Here is a 5,324-nt window from a genome sequence, read left to right as displayed (position 1 = left end):
TGTCGGCGCCCCGCACCGGAACCCACTCACACCAGCGCCGCCACCGACGTCGGACAAGCAAGAGAGATACAAACGGATAAGCACTCTCTCGCTCCCTCGACTCCGGACTCAAGGATCACCTCTTCGCTCCGCCTACGAAGGGCAAAAGATTACCCCGTGGTATCAGTAGGGTAAAACACTTGAGCACCGCAACGGATTATCAAAGATCAAAGGAAGAAGAAGGAAGAAAATAGCAAAGCAAACACAAAAATGTAACGAGGTTCGGCTACAAATAGCCTACGTCCTCCACCGCTCCAAATCTCAATAAGGATGAACTGATTACAGAGATAGCACACACCCGAACGATCACAAGCGATCGATCTACAAGAGATTACACAGAATTCCCTTTGCACAAGAAGTAGGATCCCAATCCTCTTCTTCTCTAGAACCCTAGCCTCACAAACAAGAGTCTCTCTCAAATATACGGCCAATAATCTTACCTAGGGCTCTCATGAGTCCTATATATAGTCTCAAGACCTTCAGATGATCATAGCCGTCGAAACGCCACCAAAAACACCAAAAGAAAATCGTCCGTACGATTTTTCGCGAGCCCGAGTCGACTCGGCTGAAGTCCGAGTCGACTCTGGCACGTCTGAACAACTTCCAGTTTAACTGGCACGATCTCGAGTCGACTCCACTGTATCTCGAGTCGACTCGACGATGCTCCGAGTCGACTCGACTGTAGTTCGAGTCGACTCTGACAGTCCAGACAGAAACATGGTTTTTGCGGCTTTCTCCTCTCGGGTCGACTCGACAGACCTCGAGTCGACTCGACTGTTCCCGAGTCGACTCGACTGAAGCTCGAGTCGACTCCGACAGTCCGCCAGACAGAAAACTATGCAGAATTGATTTTCCTTCAATTCTCTTCATCACCAAAGGTCTCCACATACCCCAACAATCTCCCACTTGGAGACCTTGGGTATATCCTCTTGTTACTTGGCTCTCCTCTGTGCTCCCACTGAAACTAAAATCCTAGTGAAATAGGTACGATGCCTCCTCAACGTCTTCAAGCATGAAGACCAGCAGAAGCTGAACAACTCCTCAGCTTCTCCACCGTGACGACCTTCGTCAACATATCTGCAGGATTCTGACTTGTATGAATCTTCTCCAACTTGACGAGTCCCTGCTCGAGCAATGACCTCACGAAGTGGTACCGTATGTCAATATGCTTCGTCCTTGAATGGAAAGCTGAATTCTTTGCCAGATGAATTGCACTTTGACTATCTGAATATAACATGCAATCCTTCTGTTCCTTCCCAAGCTCCTTCATCAAGACTTGAAGCCATATTAGTTCCTTGCACGCCTCTGTGGCTGCCACATACTCCGCCTCCGTAGTCGACAATGCAACAACTGGTTGCAACCTGGAAATCCAACTGACGGCTCCACTGCCCAAGGTGAACAAGTACCCTGTCGTGCTTCTCCTGCCGTCCAAGTCCCCTGCCATGTCTGAGTCCACATAGCCCTGTAACCGGATCTCAGAACCTCCATAGCACAATGACATGTGCTCAGTGCCTTTCAGATACCTCAGTATCCATTTGACTGCGCGCCAATGCTCCAAGCCTGGGCAGCTCATGAAGCGACTCACAACTCCCACTGCTTGAGCAATGTCTGGTCTCGTACACACCATAGCGTACATCAAGCTCCCCACTGCCGATGCATACGGGATTTTTGACATATTGAGCTCCTCCACCCGCGTCTTCGGACTTTGCCCTTTTGAGAGCTTAAAATGGGCACCCAGCGGTGTGCCAACAGGTTTGGCACCCTCCATGCAGAATCTCCTGAGTACTCGGCTGATGTACTCCGCCTGAGATAGTCTGAGGATATGTTTAGACCTATCTCTACTGATCCGCATCCCAAGGATCTGTTTTGCTGCTCCTAGATCCTTCATTGCAAATTTTCTTGACAGCTTCAGCTTCAATTTTGCAATCTCATGCATGCTAGCTCCTGCAACTAACATGTCATCAACATACAATAGCAAGATAATGTAAGATGTACCGAAGTCCCGGAAGTAGCAACAGTGATCCTCCTGACATCTCCTGTATCCTATCTCAAGCATGTAACTATCGAACTTGAGATACCATTGTCTGGGTGCCTGTTTCAAACCATAGAGGCTTTTCTTTAGTTTGCAGACTAAGTCACCCGTGCCAGCTGCAATGTATCCCTCCGGCTGCTGCATATATATCTCCTCATCGAGATCTCCGTGGAGAAAGGCCGTCTTCACATCAAGCTGCTCTAAGTGAAGATCCTCTACTGCCACCATGCTCAGCACCGCTCGAATAGTACTCATCTTGACTACAGGAGAAAAGATCTCTGTGAAGTCGATACCTGCTCTCTGCTGAAATCCTTTTACAACCAGCCTGGCCTTGTATCGCTTCTTCCCGCCTTGCTCTTCCTTCAGCCTGTAAACCCATTTGTTTGACAGTGCTTTCTTCCCCTTGGGCAGATCCACCAAATCCCACGTTTGATTCTGCTCCAATGACTTCATCTCATCATCCATGGCCAACTCCCACTCCTTCCTGGTATCAACCTCCAATGCCTCCGTGAAGCATTCAGGTTCGCCATTATCTGTGAGCAGCAAATAACTAAGAGTCCCATCATACCTTTGAGGAGGCTTCCCATGAGTACTACGAGTGGACCTTCTTAGTTGTGGAGGGGGTGCCAATGCTTCAGGTTCTTGCTCTGACTGAGTCTTCTGACCAGAATTTGTAGACTCCTCTTCAGGATCCACAAAACACGGCTCAAAGGTTTTGTTTCTGATTCAGTGCTCTGCTGCATTTTCTCATTGAATACCACATCATTACTACGAATGATCTTCTTGTGTTCGGGATCCCAAAGCCGGTACCCAAACTGTTGACCTCCGTATCCAACGAAAATACACTTCTTTGATTTGGCGTCTAGTTTGCTTCTTTGACTGGAATCAACATGGACATAACTGGTACAACCGAATACTCGTAAGTGCGCCAAATCAATCTTCTTCGCTGTCCATGCTTCCTCAGGAATCCCAAATTCAAGTTTCTTTGATGGCCCTCTGTTGATCAAGTAGGCAGCAGTGTTAACTGCTTCCGCCCAAAACTGCTGTGGCAATCCAGCATGTATCCTCATACTCCTGGCACGCTCATTAATTGTTCTGTTCATCCTTTCAGCAACTCCATTTTGTTGTGGTGTTCCTGGAACTGTCCTTTGCCTGACGATCCCAGCATCTGCACAGTAGTCCTCAAACTCCCTGCTACAAACTCACCACCGTTGTCCGATCTCAGGCATTTCAACCTCTTTCCTGTCTCGAGTTCTACCATCACCTGCCATCTCCTGAAGACCCCAAATACCTCTGACTTGTGCTTCAAGAAGAACACCCAAAGCTTCCTGGTAGCATCATCAATAAAAGTAACATAGTACTGAGATCCACCAATGGAAGAAACTGGTGCAGGCCCCCACACGTCCGTGTGCACGAGATCTAGCTTTTCTGCTTCCGAGGTTTACCTTCTTTGTTGAATGAAACACGCTTCTGCTTTCCGAGAACACAATCCTCACAGAAGTCCATCTCACACTCCTGAGACCTGCAGCTTTCCCAACTGGTGCATCACCTCCAGTCCCTGATAACTCATGTGCCCAAGTCTACAATGCCATAACTTGGTGTCCACATCTGCTGCAACAACTCCAATAGAGTTCTCCGTGCCGTTGGTGACATAAAGTGTCCCAACCTTCTTGCCACTAGCCACCGTCAACGAACCTCTGGATATCTTCCACTGATCAGCTGTGAAAGTAGCCTTGTACCCCTGGCTCGCCAACTGTCCAACAGAAATCAGATTCCTCTGCAGTTGAGGTACGTGCCGTACGTCCTCAAGCTCAAGTGAAGATCCAGAAACCAACTTCACTTCCGCGCTTCCCTTCCTTGTATGGTGCAAGGCTCTCCATCCCCTAGGTAGACTTTGCCAAAGTCTCCCTTCTCATATCCTCCAAGAAGCTTCCATTGGGATGTAGCATGGAAAGACGCGCCCGAGTCTATCACCCAAGACTCGTCACAGGTAGACAAAGATAGAACGAGGGCATCCATATCACCGTCTTCAGCAAGATTTGCCAGATCCTTGCGACTCCTTCGGTGTGGTCGCCTTGCTTCCCTTTAGGAGATTTGCAATCCCTCTAAAGTGCCCGTCTTCCGCAGTTCCAGCACTTCGCTCCCTTGTGCGAGGTGCTCGAGACCTGCTGGATCCGACTTCGAGTCGCTTCGAAATCGACCGTCCTCTTTGTCTTCCCCGGTCAGAGGTGTTTAGTGCACTTCCAGACGACTCCGTAGCTCCAGAAGATTTCCTTCTGCTTCTTCACTCAAAAGCACTCCCACAACGTCATCAAAATCAACTTTCCCGTCCTCGAAGAGTTGCTCACCGCCATCACCAGGCCCTCCCAGCTATCAGGCAATCCGGAGAGGATTAGCAATGCCCGAATCTCATCGTCAAACTAATCTCCACTGATTCCAACTGGGCCGTGAGTCCATTGAACTCGTTGAGTATCTGCTATGCTGCCGGCCATTTTTCATACGAAGATTAAACAACCTCTTCATGAGAAATCCCTTGTTTGATGCTGAGGGTTTCTCGTACATCCGCGACAATGTTGCCATCAACTCCATCGTCGTCTTCTCGTTTTTGATGTTGAATGCCACTTGGGATGCAAGTGACAATCTGATGGTGCCGAGCGTCTTCCGATCGAGGACCTCCCAGTCTTCATCGGACATCTTCTCTGGTTTCTTTGCACTACCTCCAAGAGGTAAATAGAGATCCTTCTGGTAAGGTAATTTCTATTTGCATCTTCCAAAATCCGAAGTTCGTGCCATTAAACTTCTCAATTCGCAACTTCCCTTCATCCGCCATTGCAGAATAACCAATAGCTCTGATACCAATTGTTGTCGGCGCCCCGCACCGAACCCACTCACACCAGCGCCGCCACCGACGTCGGACAAGCAAGAGAGATACAAACGGATAAGCACTCTCTTGCTCCCTCGACTCCGGACTCAAGGATCACCTCTTCGCTCCGCCTACGAAGGGCAAAAGATTACCCCGTGGTATCAGTAGGGTAAAACACTTGAGCACCGCAACGGATTATCAAAGATCAAAGGAAGAAGAAGGAAGAAAATAGCAAAGCAAACACAAAAATGTAACGAGGTTCGGCTACAAATAGCCTACGTCCTCCACCGCTCCAAATCTCAATAAGGATGAACTGATTACAGAGATAGCACACACCCGAACGATCACAAGCGATCGATCTACAAGAGATTCACACAGAATTCCCTTTGC

This window comes from Phoenix dactylifera, unplaced genomic scaffold, assembly GCF_009389715.1.
Source record: "Phoenix dactylifera cultivar Barhee BC4 unplaced genomic scaffold, palm_55x_up_171113_PBpolish2nd_filt_p 000324F, whole genome shotgun sequence".
Lineage (NCBI taxonomy): Eukaryota > Viridiplantae > Streptophyta > Magnoliopsida > Arecales > Arecaceae > Phoenix > Phoenix dactylifera.
This window is presented reverse-complemented; position numbering follows the sequence as displayed.